We start from the raw sequence: 18,379 nt of genomic DNA, 5'->3' as shown, positions 1-18,379 counted from the left end.
GTCTTTCTACAAGTCTTATTTAACGGTATACGTTTTATATCTTTATGATTACTGTTTCTGAAGTTAGATTTCATGCCTAAGAGGTAATTTTTAAAAATTGTTATTATATGGTAAATTAGTCTTTTTACAAATCTTATCTAACGGCACAGGTTTTATATTTCTGTAGTACTGTTTCTGAAATATTTCAGATTTCGCCCCTAAGGGGTGGTTCTTAAAAATTAGTATTATATGCTAAATTAGTCTTTGTAGAAACTTTAACTAACGGTACAGGTTTTATATTTTTATGGTATACTGTTTTTAAAATATTAGATTTCACCCCTAAAGGATTGTTTCTAAATTATTACTATTTTTCTAAATTATTACTATTTTTCAAAATTGTTATTATATGACAATTATGTTTTTAGAAATTTTATTTAATCACATAAGTTCCATATTTTTGCGTTCTTGAGATATTAATTTCCATCTCCCAAGAAGTGATTTTTGAAAATTACGATAAATTAATCTCGTATGCACACATATATACACGTATTACACGTGTATGCACGCACATATGCATAATCTTACTTCTTAAGGCGTATTTGCACACTTGATAGAGTAATCGACATGAGCGCTGCAAACGCGCCTTGAGGGACAAACTCGCTTTACGTGTGTGCATGCGAACATATGTACGTGAGTTTGAACTTGGAAATGAACATGATGATGGAAAACGAAAAATGTCACAATTTTGATATGCGATCATTATTTCTCGGGATTGACTGCACCAATCTTATTCAAATTGGTCGCAATCAAAAGTGTATACTCATATTATATAATAAAAATGCCATTAGATTTATGATTACAGCTTTAGTTCTTGAGATATTTTAATCGAAAGTTTATAGGACCCAAAATTCCGAATAAGGTACTTGATAATGCCGCGTCGAGAACAGTGACTCTCAATGCTCGGATCTATTTTTTTATGTACTTGGCATCGCGACGCTACCGCGTCGCTTGATATGAAATCTAAAATCTTTTTATACTGTATAATTCTTAAAACCTAAAGCTAATGTAAAAATCTATATAAATATCTATATAAATATCTAAATGTAATGTAAAATCTATATTTAAAATTAGAAAGTTAAAATAAAAGTTAAAATTATATATATACAGGGTAAGGCATTTATAGTGACACGAGCAATTTTTTCGAAAACGAAGTGGGATATAAAAAAATATTTCAGACAAAAGTATGGCTTGAAGGGAGACATAAGATGGTGCCATTAATTTGACCTTGAAGAGTCACCTGAAGGACACCTGAAGGTCACCTTTAACTTTTTAAATGGGATATCCTACATACTTTTACATATTCTTGTAGTTTGGCTCAAGAGCTTTCCAAAACACTATAATAAAATATTTTTTGATTGAGTACTTTCCGAATTATGAGGATTGAAATAATTTCTCAATTTTACATAAACTATAAAATATCTAATAAAATATTCATTTTATGATTATCTTACCTTAATACTTTTACAGTTGTTTTTAAGAAAAAATATGTAATTGTTAATTGCAAATTACATATTTTTTCTTTGAAACAATTATGTGTTTTTTTACACCAATTGATTTCTCTCATTATTTTGTACCTAAAAGTACGAAGGTAGGATAATCGAAAAATAAATATTTTACTAGATATTTTATGGTTTATGTAAAATTAAGTTATTACATTTACAAATCTATAATCTGTGTAGAGTGTGTTAAATTTCAAACGTAACAGATGGAGTATCTCGTAAACAATGCATTTTAGGAAAAAATGTTTCCTACAAAAGTTGTAAGGTTTCGAAGAGAACATAACATAGTAATATTTATATAACTTTAGGCGGCGTTTTCAAGGTTAAGTGAAGATGAGAATGAATATTTTAAATGGAAACTCATATTTTTTATTATAACATCTTTTTCTATTAATTAATTTGAACAATTTTTATCTAAAGCATTTTTTATTGAGCTAATATTTTTTAAGATATTCATAAAAACTTGATAACTTTTGACATTTAGCTTAGATATTAAAGATAAAAATGATGGAACGAAAGGACTCAGAAAATAAAAAATAAAATGATGAATGAAGCAAATAAGAAATAGCATTCACAGGTCCATAATCAGCCCATTATATTAAAGAGGGGCAAATAAAATAGGTGGAACAGTTTCAAAAACTCTTTTCCAATGCACAAAATACATTATTTTTTATTATTTAAATATCGATGCAATATTACATAAGACATACCAGTAATACAGAATTACATCAAGTAAATGTTGAAATGTTAAAATAATTGTTATTTTCGAGTTGTCTCGTTATCGAAAATTCTTAGGAAAACATTTTGATCGATTCCTATATAGCACAGATCATTGTTACATTGCAGCAATATTGCAATGTTGCTGCAATATTGCTGCAATATTGCTGCAATGTAACAACAATCTGTGTTGTATGGGAATCGATCAAAATATTTTCCTAAGAATTTTCGATAACGAGACAACTCGAAAATTACTATTATTTTAATTATGGATTGATTCAGTTTTTTTTCAAAAGGTAATATTGTCAGATTGACCTCCCGACCAAAACAGCATATTTTGTCTCTATGGCATTAGTCCCAAAGAACACATTGTAGTCAAAATGACGTCATTTTGACATCATAATTACATCACAATAGAAAAAATCAAAATTACGATTTTTGGTTACAAAATTTGACGATTTGTTAACGATTATTAATATACACTATAAATGGATTATTTCTCATTTATATCCATCTGATTTCAAATAATCTGTTTAATATTTTGAATTCCAACAAGGAATCCAGATTATTAAGTAAATTATTTTAAATTTGGTTTATTAGAAATTAAACTGATAAATAGTGATGCCAGGAACAGGAAGAGAACATTACCCATACGCACACAAGCAGAGAGCTGCTACGTAGTTCTCTGATTGTGTGCATGTGAGCATCGTCCTATTTCTGGCATTATTGCTCACAAAAGGAAAAAAAAATATACTATAGATCTTATCTAATGTTTAGCAGCACTTTATCTATATCCTTTATATACATTCATGATGAAAAATTAAATACGAGTTTAGTTAAGTTTGGTACGTCGCGTAGTGGCAAATGTAGAAACTCACTGTATAAATGTATATAAAAGTAAGATGATAATAAAAAGGCTACTAAATTATAAAAAATGATCTATTGGTGACATCAAAGTGACAAAAAGCCATATACATTAATAATAATTTTCAGAACTTTTACGCATACTAAACTTCCCAGATAGCAAAATCGGATAGAGCACATTTTGCAATTTATATGCTGCATACTATGTCAGCAAAATGCTGTCAATATTCTAGCAAAATATGTCATTTCAGTTAATGTTGTCAGAAACACAGCAAAAGTTGAGCATAACGTGCGTTACGATGTAATGATAGAAATGCAGCAGAAATAAAGCAGAGTATTAGTTTTCCAGCATAAATAGAATAATTCAATGCTGGAATAATGTGTCGGCAGAATGCATACTGAGAGTACGCATAATCTGTTGTTACAATGTAATAGCAAAATCTCATCAGAAATATCAAACTAGTGCAAGCACGTTATGACAGCAGAAACACAGCAGCAATGCAGCATGCTCTGCCGTCGATGACATTTAATTTTTAAAATACAATTTTAAAGAAATATTTTAAAATATTTTAAAATAAATAATTATTAAAATAAACATTAAATAAATATTATTTTTACAATGTAAAATATTTATATTTAATGTTTATTATTAAAATATTTATCTGTGGATACAGAATAATATATATATACAGGGTGTCCCATTTTAAGTGTCCACCCCAAATTTCTCTCTCATTTTTTATTTTAGAGAAAAATGATTCAGATATGTTTTGTATGGTTTCGAGGGGGCCATAAGATGGTATCATTGATTTGAAGAGTCATTTGAAGGTTATCTCAATTTTTTAAAATAGCACCCCTTATTTTTTATTACATATTCTTGTAGCTGACCTCGAGAGCTTTCCAAAACACTATAATCAAATGTTTTTTCGTAAAGTACTTTTCGAGTTATAAAGCTCCAAATTTACAAAATTTTGATAAAAATACAAAATATTTTTAAAACATTCACTTTCCGATAGTCTTATCTTACATGATCCAGCCAGTCAAGGCAAGATCCGAGCATCATCCAGCCAATCAAGGCAAGATCCGAGCATGATCCAGCCAGTCAAGGCAAGATCCGAGCATAATCCAGCCAGTCAAGGCAAGATCCGAGTATGATCCAGCCAGTCAAGGCAAGATCTTCTTTTGTGTACAATTACTTTAAGTGTTCAAAATCTTGGCCTTTTACTTGTATGCATAGCTCTAGTTTATGGTGAAAGTCGTCCTTAACTTTTTCAAGAACACCTACAATTAATATTTCTGCAAGCCTGTCTGATCCAGTTTTTCATATTTTCAACGGTTGTAGGCTTTTGCGAATAAACTATATCTCTAATGTAGCCCCAGAAATAAAAATCTAGGAGCGTCAAGTCGGGTGATCTTGGGGTCCATTCTTGAACTCGGCTGCCCATACCAATCCACCTATTCGGGAATCTATTGTTTAAATATTGTGTAACGGCTCGAGATCTATGAGCCGGTGCTCCATCTTGTTGGAACCACATTCGTCTGAGTAAATCATTGTCGACATGTCTTAAGAGATTGGGCAGGTCATCTTGAAGAAATCTTAGATAGATTGCCGCATTGAGATTTTCTTAAAAAAAAATATGGACCAACAATAATATCTCCCAGAATGCCTGCCCAAACGTTAATGGACCACTGCCGTTGGAACTCTTGGCTTCTCTGCCAATATGGATTAGCATCTTTATAATAATGGATAAATATGTCTATTAATGCCTCCTCTATTACAAAACGTGGCTTCATCAGAAAAAAGCGTATCAGCAATAAACCGGGGATTTTGTTGGATTTGATCTCGAGCCCAGTTACAAAAACACACGGCGTTGGTAGTCCCTCTCTTCTAATTGCTGAGTTAGATGAATGTGATAAGGGTGGAACTTGTTGAGCTTGAGCATACGATTGGCTGTTGATTTAGATATACCGTGTTGCCTCTCAATTTGTCTCATAGAGGTTTGAGGATTTAAAGCAACGGCACCTATAACAGTCATGATATGACTTCATCAGGGCCCGATTTTCGCCGGTTTCTTCTAAGAAAACCCTGTTCAGCTCTGTCGCAATCTTTTTATTACTTTCCTATCAGGATAGTGTCTGTCTGGAAATCTTTCAGCATAAAGCCTTTCTGCTGCAGAGTAATTATTCCTGGTCTCACCCAAAATGCGAATCATATTCACAATTTCATTTGGTGGCTAAGCAGCCATAATTATAAAGAAAAAAAGCGCCAAAATACCAAAAATTCCTGTCTTATCAAAAAAAAAGTCAATGGATAATAATATGTGTCTGTCTGAGACATCGCCAAAATACCGAAAGTTGCCCAAGTAAGAAATTTGAAACAAGCCTCTTGATATTTGTTTCATTAAAAGAATTGACAATTGCATTTTCACAATTGTTACAGTTCATTGATTATCAGACAATACAGGATCTCGCCTTGACTGGATCATGCTTGGATCTTGCCTTGACTGGCTGGATCATGCTCGGATCTTGCTTTGACTGGCAGGATCATGTTCGGATCTTGCTTGACTGGCTGGATTATGTAAGATAAGACTATCGGAAAGTGAATGTTTTACGAAATATTTTGTATTTTTATCGAAATTTTGTAAATTTGGAGCTTTATAACTCGAAAAGTTCACAAAAAAACATTTGATTATAGTGTTTTGGAAATCTCTCGAGGTCAGCTACAAGAATATGTAATAAAAAATAAGGCGTGCTATTTAAAAAAATTGAGGTAATCTTCACGTGACCTTCAAATGACTCTTCAAGGTCAATCAATCTTCAAGGTCAATCAAATCAATGGTACCATCTTATGACCCCCTCGAAACCATACAAAACATGTCTGAACTAGTTTTCTCTAAAATAAAAAATGAGAGATATTTTACACTTAAAATGGGACACCCTGTATAACGGTACAAACACAGGAGTGAAATGAGATTTGCTCATTTCGTTACTCTCGGTTTTTAATTCATCAAATCTTACTTCTTACTCCTTACTCTGTATTGCTTACTGCCATTGTAGAATGGGCTTCATTCTATCTTTCTTTGATATAATTAGCAACAAATAAGGATAGAATGATGCTTTTAGCACGAAAATGAACATAACGAATGCGACATAATGGTCTTTCCAGACCTATGATCCAAACAAACTTGTATAAATGCATAAACATATGCATAAAGAATTCGATGTGAGCGTCCCATCTGACCACGCTGCGATTGACCATAGCCAATTATACCGACCTGTGCCACGTGCTAATAACTCATTCATAGCTATTTTCAGTTTTCAATTTGTGTTTTATCTTTTAATTTTCTTCAAAGGCCAAGAGCATATACTTTTGCATAATACATATAAGAAACTCGATTGGTCTAATTCCTTATGCAGAGTCCATAAGCAAATATATTACATAAAAATCAACCAATCGAATTCCTTGTGCGTTATACAAGAGTCTGTGCTCCAGCCCTAAAATGTAAGGTTATGTTGATAAAATTCGTAAAATTAAATGCAAAAGTTATCTTATTAATATATATATATATATGGGACGTTCCACATCAACCAGATCACTTGTCTGTCCAAAATTTGATGCAATGTACAGGAACGTGTAATGACTCAAAAAATTTGTCTACTCAAGTACTTTCAGAAGCCATGTGCCACTTTGAAAAAATCAAGATGGCGGCTTCAATATACCGCCTGAAAGTGCCAAAAATCGCATGAATCCCTGGATAATCATACGTTATTAGCTGTTCAATAATTTAATCGACCCCAAAATGACCTCAATAGGATTATTGGACATTTTCATCGGTTGTTTTCAGACAGTGATGTCAGAATGCCCACGCGGGCAACAGAAAATTATTTAACATAGAGTAGCTCGACGTTCCTGTGGAACAGTCGAGGGTCGAGAGGCGTCGAGGTACGTCGAGCTATACTCTATGTGAAATAATTGTTGCTAGCATTCTGGGCATTCTGGCATCACTGCTTTCAGAGTTATTGTGGTTGCTTCTCCATCAGTCCTTTTCAGGATAGTTGGTGAATCTTTGTTTCCATCGATTGCTTTCAGGATTACTGTGGTCGCTTCTCCATCACTCCTTTTCAGGATAGTTGGTGAATCTTTCTTTCCATCAGCCCTTTTCAAGGCAACCCTTGTTCTCTTCCACATACCTTTTGTGATCTTTCTTGAAGTACCTCTGTACTTAATATTTGTATTTGTCAGAATCATGGTGAGGAACCAAAGAGAAGCTGTTGAGGTGCCGAAAAAGGTATACTCTAACAGATGTGCTAATCCACTAGAAAAAAATGGCCATGTTGGTAAAAGTTTGAGGAACATTTCACAAAGTATCTTTGAAATGTTTCCGCATTTACCTGAGAATGCAAAAATTTGCCACAATTGTCGGAAATTGTGTAATGAAATTAAGAGGCAAGATACTTCAATAAGCAATGTAAGTGAAGATTTGGAACATCCTAATAAGAATGATGATGTATCATCAAATAAGAAGTTGTGTCTATCTAGAGAACAACAATTAGAAGATCTTTTGGATGGTCTAAAACAGAAATTTAGAAATTTACCTGAGAATGATCCACTTCGACTAAGTATACTTACGATAGCCCCCGAATGTTGGAGTATTCGTCAACTAGTTGAGGAATTTCAAATTTCTTTCAGAATAGCGAAGAAAGCAAAAGATCTGAGAAAATCAGGTGGGATATTAGCAACTCCGCCATTCAAAAAAGGAAAGAATTTAACAAAAGACATCGTCTCCAAAGTAATTGAATTTTATGAAAGTGATATAAACAGTCGTATTATGCCGCACAAAAAGGAGACTGTTACTATACAAATTGATGGTTATAAAGAAAAAAAACAGAAGCTTTTTTTTTTTATTGTTAAGTGATATTAAAGTCTTGGACATGCAGTTCAAAGAGAAGTAGTCCATCATTCCCGATTGGTTTGGCCAAGTTTGCTGAACTTCGGCCAAAATGGCCAAATGTATCACTGCTGGTACTTCAGGAACGCACAGCGTATGCGTTTGTGTTATCCATCAAAATGTGAAAACAATGATCAATGCTGCTAACTTGATATTCAGTAAAGATTTGGAAATCGTGTTGAATGACTATAATGACTGCATATACTTTGTTCTTTGTAAAGAACCTAAAGCTGCTTGCCATTTACTCGAATGCAAAAATTGTCCTTATATGTGTAGGATGTTATCTACAAGTATAATTTATTGGAATCGGTATATGGTACAGAGTATAATTACAAAACTGGAGTACAGTCAGAGCACGTCTCGACTCTTCGAACGATCGTTAGGAACTACCCTTTGTCTGAACTGCATCGCTGCAGTTCACACTCGTCCTTCTGTCGTGTATCGTCGCGAATTGTTACAAGACGTTTCAAGAACCGCGCGGGGCGTCCGAAAAGGTGCACACGCGGAAAGCATAACGCAGCGCGAGACGCTTCGGGTTTTACAAGTGGTGCAGCCGTGAGCGGATAATATGTGAACGAGTTGGTCGGCATATGCACTCGAAAATATCCTACATTTCGGCCGTCCTGCCAGACATTCGCCCTCGAATGTCGCGTTCACGATTATTCACAAGTAACTTTCTCTTTTTCGTCTTCACTTTCCAATTCATCTAAATCGTCGAAGTGCACCCAGGGTTTCATATGATCAGCGGATGTTGAAGTTTCTTGTGGCCCTTCATGGTTGCCTACTTTTATGACCATGTATCGATCGTTACGCATTACTTTAACAACACGATACGGACCGAGAAATTTACTGCGAAACTTAAGTCCAAGTTCTGGATCAAACTGTGTGCGCTTAATTGCAACGAGATCTCCATCTGTGTATTTCAATGCTGTCTTTCGTCTTTTATTAAAATTTTTTACGTTTTCTCCTTGTACCTTAGCGATTTTTTCTCTCGCTTCCCGTCTAACATCGTCGCGGTCTTCTTCGAATATTCGCGTCCATTCATTCTCGAGCATCTCACGTACTTGTGGGTCTTCTTGCAAACGCATACGAGTACCAAACATCAGTTGGAACGGTGACCGACCAGTGCTTCTATTTGGCGTAGAATTTAAGTATTTCTGAGCAGCGTCGAGATACTTAAACCATTCTTCCGGTCTTGGAGCCGACAATTTGGTTAACAATGGTATAAAGGTACGATTTACCCTTTCGACCTGTCCATTACCTCTAGGTACTCCGGTAGTTATTAAGAGATGTTGGATATTCTCCGTGTTACAATATTCTTCAAACATGCCGGACGTAAATGCTGCGCCGCGATCTGATATAATTCTATACGGATTTCCAAACACAATACACTGCTTACGTAAACGATCAATTATTTCGGCAGCGTCGGTTGATTTCGTAGCGTACAACCACACGAACTTGCTAAACGCATCAACTACAACAAAAATATGGCGGTAATTCTGTTTTGTACTTGGCATCGGACCTAGATGATCTACGTGATACGTATGTAGTGGTACATCTCCCTTATCGATTACATTTAAAAATCCTTCTTGTTTACCTTGCTTTCGTTCCGCTAAAATACAATTTATACAACTCATTACAATCTTTTCGATCTTCGGTCGCATATTCTTAAACCAATAATCTCTACGTACTAGCGTTTCCGTTTTATTAACACCGAAATGACCTTGCTCATGCGCTTGTCTAATTATCGAACTTTGCAAAATCTTAGGTACTACTAACAATAATTCGCCATTGTGTCTTTATACAATAAATCGTTTCTTAATAAATATCCGTCGGCTTTATTGAGTGTCGCTAATTTAATAATCTTCTGCAGATCTTGATCGGTACTCTGAGCTTTTTTAAATTTGGCAATTAAACCGTCGTTACTTTCGCTGACAAGTAGAACTTCTGGGAGGGGATTTCTATTTAGCGCGTCTACATGCATCATATTCTTTCCTGGTCTATGTTGAATTTCGTAATCATATTCTTCTAAGGCTAGAGCCCACCGAGCTACACGAACGCATAAATCTTTTTTATTCATTGTTAGAGTAAACGCCTTACAGTCAGTAATGATTTTGAAGCGAATACCTAATAGATATACTCGGAATTTTTTCAACGCTTTAACGACTGCAAGTACTTCGAGCTCATAGCTAGTATATTTCTCTTCGGCTGAGGTGGTTTTGCCGCTTGCGTAATAAACTGGATGCATAGTGTTATCCGAATCATCCTTCTGCAATAAAATTGCACCGTAACCGAATTTCGAAGCGTCTGTATGTAACTCCGTTTCAGCTCCGACTTTATATAATTTTAAAACGGGCTTATTGCTCAGCGCGAATTTTAAACTTAGAAATGCCTGCTCTTCGTCTTTTCTGTATCGAAAATCTACATCATTTCTTAAAAGATTCGTCAACGGTCGTGCTATCATGGAATATCGGGGAATAAATTTTCGGAAATAACTCGTAAGACCGACAAAACTTTGTACATCCCTGACACATTTAGGAGTCGGAAATCTCATAACGGCGTTAGTTTTACATTCCGACGGTGCTACGGTTCCGTTAATCACGACATGTCCTAAATATTCAATTTTCGTTTGGATAAATTGACACTTTCGCCAGTTGATATGCAAACCGGCTTGACTTGCTACCTTTATCACGTGCTTTAGATCGTCAATTGCTTGTTCGATACTTTGTGAAGGAATAATCAAATCGTCCATATAAGTTAATACTGTTCCCTTAAAAATCAGATCTTTAAATACAGCGTTTATAAATTTTTGGAATACCGCGGGAGAATTACAGAGTCCGAAAGGCATCCGCATAAATTCGTACTGGCCTGTTGGAACAACGAAAGAAGTGTACTTCCTACTTTCTTCAGCTACTTCGACATGGAAAAAACCGTTTTTCAGATCGAGCGTGCTGAAAATTTTCGCGCCTTGTAAACGATCTAATTGATCTTCAATTAGTGGCAACGGATAGCGATCTTTTATTATTTTCTGGTTTAGCTCCCTGAAATCTACACAGATTCTGGTATCGCCGTTTTTCTTTTTAACTAAAACGACAGGACTTGCGTAATCGGAATTAGAGGGTCTTATTATACCGTCATCTAACCATTCTTTTAATTGTTTATCGACTTCTCGTCTTTCCGGCTGAGATAGTCTACGCGGTCTTTGATAAATCGGGATTTCATCTTTTAAAACTAGTACCATTTTAGTACCGACTTCACGTGTTTTTCTCGGATTATAATTCTTGGCGATAATCTCTACTTCTCGTCGAGCGTTTTCGTCGAGAATACGTGAAAAATCAAACGGGTCTACTTTTTCGATTACGTCGATCTTCAATACCTCGGGCACATCTAAATTATCTTCGATAGCTTTTCGAATTATTACTTTGCCCTTTAGCGAACGTAAGTCAACCAAATTCAAAAAGTCAGCACCGATCAAGACCGTATATTTCATTATTTCATTATCGACGAAACGTAATTTCAAATGTCTCGCCATCAATAACAATATTTGTTGTGAAGGAACCGCGCGTGCTATTATTTAAAAAATTTACGCCATTATTTAATTCGGGACAACCTAATTTCTTGTAACAATCTCGATTAATCAGACTTAAATCGCTAGCGGTGTCTATAACGCTGACGAAACATTGATTTGAAATTCTTATTTCTTTGATCTGTTTCTGCTGCGGATCCTTAATGGCTATACATGCGGTTTCCTTCTGTGTACTTACGGCTACTTTACACAATTTAACGATGTGTCCATATTGATTGCACTTGAAACACTTGACACCTCTGTCTTTCGTCGGGCACGCTTTACCCAGATGGTCCTTACTGCCGCAGTTGAAACATCTCTTCGCCTCCGTCGGACCCGCGTCGCTTCGGATCATCTTCTTCTTCTCCTCCAGTTTCGACTGCCTCATCTTTGATTTTCCCTCCATTTTTATAGCTTCGTATCGAGTGAATCTTTCCTTCAATTCACGTATCGTTTTTGCTCCATGTAATACTGTCTTATTAACTGCGTCGTCTTGGATACCCTCGATAATGTATTGGATTACCGATTGCGTATCCACATCGGCTTGTGCTGCGATCTCGAGCATTTTGTATATGTACGCTTGGTATGACTCGTCGGATGTCTTCTTTCGTCGTGATAACTCCTGATGCACTGCGTGACCATTTACAATGTTGGCAAATTCTTCTATTAATGCTCGCCGTAATTTTTTCCACGTCTTCGTGCACTTTTCATAATTCACGAATAGTTTCGCTGAACCGCGAAGAAGGCGCTTCACGTATGCTACCTTCTGGATGTCGGACCACTCGCACAATACCGCCATTTCTTCAAAATCTTTGATCCATCTTTTCACGTTGGTTCTGTCATCTCCGCTGAATGTTTCCAGGGATTCTTCAACATCTCTGAACGTCAATAATTGGTTTCTTCGGGTTTCTTTCTTAAATCTTCTTTCGATTGGTGCCTCATCTTCATCACTTGAGTCACTAGTATCATTTCCGCCGTCGTGTTCTTGTCTGCGTATGTCTTCGTCGTCGTCTTTACCTGGATTATCGTCGTCATGTTCTGTTTCACCGTGTTCGCGTTCGAGTTGCATAAACGGCCACAGTCTTGCGATAAGTTCGCTTTTCAATCCAGCCGTCTTTAGTTTTCGTTTCTTGAGTTCCTGTTTTAGTTGGATCGTCGTCATGCTCATCAACGTTGTACTCAAATCGTCGTTTGCTGCGCCAGTGCCTGATTCCATCGTTATTTACGTCTTCACAACTTTACGTCTTAAAACTTCTTACGTTGCACTTGAATTCTGCACTTGAACGCACTTCTTCGTATATCTGATATCACACTCTATACCGTGATTTGATCCGATCCCGGACGAGCCCCCAAAAATATGTAGGATGTTATCTACAAGTATAATTTATTGGAATCGGTATATGGTACAGAGTATAATTACAAAACTGGAGTACAGTCAGAGCACGTCTCGACTCTTCGAACGATCGTTAGGAACTACCCTTTGTCTGAACTGCATCGCTGCAGTTCACACTCGTCCTTCTGTCGTGTATCGTCGCGAATTGTTACAAGACGTTTCAAGAACCGCGCGGGGCGTCCGAAAAGGTGCACACGCGGAAAGCATAACGCAGCGCGAGACGCTTCGGGTTTTACAAGCGATGCAGCCGTGAGCGGATAATATGTGAACGGGTTGGTCGGTATATGCACTCGAAAATATCCTACATATGGAGAAATTTTCTGATCTTATTCTAGGAATATTGAAACAGAACAATACCCAGACAGCACAGGACATCCTATGGACATTCATTTTATGTCCATTTTACGTCCGTACGTCCATGGACATGAAATGACTGTTCATCGTACATCCGATTCGGGACATCCGTTAACGGCCAATATTTGGACGTCCACAAAATGTCCGATCTTGGACATCAAAGTTTCGCGCGAGCACGCAAGGATGTGTTAGTTCGTTCGTTTACCGCTATGCGACGTGCGATGCGCTATCTTTCTCGTATTTAAGTTTTAGTTATAAGAATTATATAAAGTTTGCAAAGAGTAACAAATAAGATTAAAAATATACTGTTCAATTTAATTTGTGATCTCAATACAAGAGTTTCAGATATTAAATTGATTTTATAAGTCGTACAAGTAAATGTCCGGCAAATAAACGAAAATAATCCGGTACTTATTTAAACTTGCTTGTTGCACTTTACATTTTAAATTACCTATTTAAAATGTAGAGTGCAATAAGCAAGTATAAATATAAATAAAATTTTTACATGAATTTTATGTAAAGTTTTATATGAAATAGATAAATTATACTATTTTATTATATTATTTAATTTTGTTGGGCCAAAGAATTTTTTATGTTTTAAATGTTATGAAGGATACATAATGCTATTTATTTATGTATAATAAAGAACAATTTTTTATATATGATTAAATTAGGTCAAAATCCATACATAATTATATCTACACAATTATACATAATTAAATATAAATTTTTTTCTGAGTTTATGAATTTTTGATATTTATTCCAATAATAATTTGAAAGAGTAAGACACTGAAAATGATGTCCATTTTAAGTCCTTTTTTGGATTGTTTTTTGGACATCCGAAGTAGTGAATAACCGACGTCTTATGGATGTCCAATGGATATCCGTCGGACTTAATTCAGACATCTTATGGACGTCCACATGTCCAAACTCGAATGTCCATTGGACGTCCATAGGAGTTCCATGTGCTATCTGGGTATACTGCAAGTGATTTTCAGCATGTGGCAATCTACTGATCGATGTACTTTAAAACAAGAATGTCTTCTTTCAGAAGATTTTGTTGATGAACTGTGCCAACGCTTAAAAGCATTCATTCTTCATAATTTCATTTCAAAAGCTCAATCAAAGTTCATATCTAATAAGAAAGAAAATTTATGAGAAGATGAACTGCTACTTCAGTGTGATTTTGCAGAAAATTATGCCTACGTTGTACAAGATACAGCACAGGCTTTCCATTATAACAATGACCAATGCATAGTTTTTACAGTTCTATTTTACTATTGTTCTTTTACAGTTCTATTTTACTATTGTTTCTGGAAAAAAAATGGAGCATTACAGCATTATTTTACTATCAGATTGCACAACTTACGACGCAGCAGCAGTGTACATGATGCAGCAAATGGTAATACCGGAAATTAAAAAAGTATGTCCAAAAGTGAACAAAATTATTTACATAACCGATGGCGCTAAACAGCATTTCAAAAATAGATTTCAAATGATCCATCTGATGAATCACAAAGTTGATTTTGACATTGAAGCCGAATGACACTTCCATGCTCCATCACATGGTAAAGGACTATGTAATGGTCTTGGAGCGACTCGCTATAGCCTACAAATTGATCCAAACAATGCTATTTTGAACTCAAGATCTCTCTTCTCTTGGGCTAAGAAAAAATTTACTAACATACGATTTTTTTATTACACTAAAGAGGATCACCAGAAGACTTTGAAATCTCTGAATAAAAAATTTCCTAATGCACCTGCTGTGCCCAATATTCAGATGTGTCACGCATTCATCCCTATTTCTAATAAAAGATTAGAGATAAAAAGATATTCAAACGCAGTAGATACTATAATTACTGCAAGATTATTAGAGCATAACATATGTCATCTTGTTTCTTCCCGGAAACTCAATACGGTGATTGATTTCTAGAGATACTAACAATAAGTGGCTTTTAAGTAAAAAAAGGTATTTGCCGGAACATTGAAACACTTTAATCGAAAATGAGACTAAATCTTTTTATTTCCCTCTTTACGGACGTCATATTGATCTCGCTATGTTGTTTTTTGGCAATAAAACATATTTCATCAAAAAGTACTAGTAAAGACGAGTAATTTAATCCCTTACACCCTTTTTTTACGTTGCATCAATAGACAGGGAGATGATTCGGTTGACGTGAAACATCAGACATTACATTCGTGATCAGTAACTCCAAAAATCCTTATTGAGGTCATTTTGAGGTCGATTCAATTATTGAACAGCTAATAACGTATGATTATCCAGGGATTCATGCGATTTTTGGCACTTTCAGGCGGCATATTAGAGCCGCCATCTTGATTTTTTCAAAGTGGCACATGGCTTCTGAAAGTACTTGAGTAGACAAATTTTTTGAGTCATTACACGTCCCTGTACGTTGTATTAAATTTTGGACAGACAAATGATCCGATTGACGTGGAACGTCCCATATATATGTATACAGGGTGACCCATTTTAACTTAGGCAGCCAAATAACTCGAAAAATAAGCACACTACGAAAAAATGGTTAGAATCAAAATTTCGTCATTTCGAGGGGGACGTATAAATCCAATGACGTTAAAATCAGCCCCCCCACCCCTCCCCCTGGGCGGTGAAGGGGGGCAAGTTTGAAATCTTAAATGGAACCCCCTATTTTTCATTGCATATTCTTGTAGCTTATCTCGAGAGCTTTCCAAAACACTATAATTAAGTACCTTTTTATTAAGTACTTTTTGAGTTATAAGGCTTGAAATAATTTCTTAATTTTACATAAACCATAAAATATCTAGTAAACCATTCATTTTTCGATTATCTTACCTTCATACTTTTATGTACAAAATAATGAGAGGAATCAATTGGTGTAAAGAAAACACATAGTTGTTTCTAAGAAAAAATATGTAATTTGCAATTAACAATTCCATATTTTTTCTTAAAAACAACTGTATGTTTTCTTTACACCAATTGATTCCTTTCATTATTTTGTACATAAAAGTATGAAGGTAAGATAATCGAAAAATGAATGGTTTACTAGATATTTTATGGTTTATGTAAAATTAAGAAATTATTTCAAGTCTTATAACTCAAAAAGTACTTAATAAAAAGGTACTTAATTATAGTGTTTTGGAAAGCTCTCGAGATAAGCTACAAGAATATGCAATGAAAAATAGGGGGTCCCATTTAAGATTTCAAACTTGCCCCCCTTCACCGCCCAGGGGGAGGGGTGGGGGGGCTGATTTTAACGTCATTGGATTTATACGTCCCCCTCGAAATGACGAAATTTTGATTCTAACCATTTTTTCGTAGTGTGCTTATTTTTCGAGTTATTTGGCTGCCTAAGTTAAAATGGGTCACCCTGTATATACAGGATGTCCCATTTTAAAAGTTCCACCCTCCATAACTTTTTTAATTTTGATTGTAGAAAAAAATGTTTCAGACAAACGTTATATGGCTTGAAGGAGGACATAAAATGGTGTCATTAGTTTGACATTGAAGAGTTACCTGAAGGTCACGTGAAGATCACATTCAATTTTTTAAATGGGACACACTACATGCTTTTATATGTTCTTATAGTTCATATCGAGAGCTTTCCAAAACACTATAATTAAGTTAGTTTTCATTAAGTACTTTCCGAGTTATGAGGCTTGAAATCATTCCTTAATGTTACATAAACTGTAATATATCTAGTAAAATATTCATTTTTCGATTATCTTGTTTTAATACTTTTATGTACAAAATAATGAGAGGAATAAATTGTCGTGAAGAAAAAATATAGTTGGTTCGAAGAAAAAATATGTAATTGTTAATTGCAAATTACATATTTTTTCTTAAAAATAACTATGTGTTTTCTTTACACCAATTGATTCCTCTCATTATTTTGTACATAAAAGTATTAAGACAAGATAATCGAAAAATGAATATTTTACTAGATATTTTATGGTTTATGTGTAAAATTAAGATATTATTTCAAGCCTTATAACTCGAAAAGTACTTAATGGAAAAATTGTAGTGTTTTGGAAAGCTCTCGATGTCAGCTACAGGAATACCAAATAAAAAATGGACGTTTCTATTTAAGATTTTAAAGTTGACCTTCACATGGCCTTCAAATGATTTTCCAAGGTCAAATTATTGTCATCATCTTATGGCTCCCTTGAAGCTATACAACTTTTGTTTGAAACATTTTTCGATTTAATGCAAATGTTTCTGAGATATTTGAGTGGGTCCTTTAAAATGGGACACCCTGTATATAAGGGTAGACCAATAACTCTGTCCACTTGGAATATCTCCGTTATTTTTAGAGATACAAAAATTTTGTACGTATAAAAATTATACGGTACCAAGAGGGCCGTAATATGCTACTAATAATTTTTTTGTAGGTGGAGGTGCTTCAAAGATTTCGAGGTCATCTCCATTTTTTTGAATGGAACCCCCCATTTTTATTACCTATTCTTATAGCTTATCTCGAGAGCTTTCCAAAACACTATAATAAAGTATTTCTTCATTGAGTACTTTTTGAGTTATGATGGTTAAAATCATTTCTTAATTTTACATAAACCATAAAATATCTAGTAAAATATTCATTTTTCGATTATCTTACTTTAATGCTTTTATGTACAAAATAATGAGGGGAATCAATTGGTGTAAAGAAAACATACAGTTGTTTTTAAGAAAAAATATGAAATTGTTAATTGCAAATTATATATATTTTTTTAAAACAACTTTTTTCTTTACACCAATTGATTTCTCTCATTATTCTGTATATAAAAATATTAAGGTAAGATAATAAAAGAATGAATATTTTACTAGATATTTTATAATTTATGTAAAATTAAGAAATTATTTCAAGCCTTATAACTTGAAAAGTACTCAATGAAGAAATACTTTATTATAGTGTTTTGGAAAGCTCTCGAGATAAGCTATAAGAATAGGTAATAAAAATGGGGGGTTCCATTCAAAAAAATGGAGATGACCTCGAAATCTTTGAAGCAC

General features: G+C 34.6%; 1 protein-coding gene across 11 annotated transcripts in view; it reads left to right on the top strand.

The window, feature by feature from the left end:
- Positions 1–18,379, top strand: part of LOC105248882 (cysteine protease ATG4B) — a 274,541-nt gene that overhangs the window by 101,414 nt on the left and 154,748 nt on the right. The gene's annotated exons all lie outside the window — the stretch shown is intronic.

Source organism: Camponotus floridanus, unplaced genomic scaffold, assembly GCF_003227725.1.
Source record: "Camponotus floridanus strain SB8 unplaced genomic scaffold, Cflo_v7.5 scaffold83, whole genome shotgun sequence".
NCBI classification, from domain to species: Eukaryota; Metazoa; Arthropoda; class Insecta; order Hymenoptera; family Formicidae; genus Camponotus; species Camponotus floridanus.
This window is presented reverse-complemented; position numbering and strand designations above follow the sequence as displayed.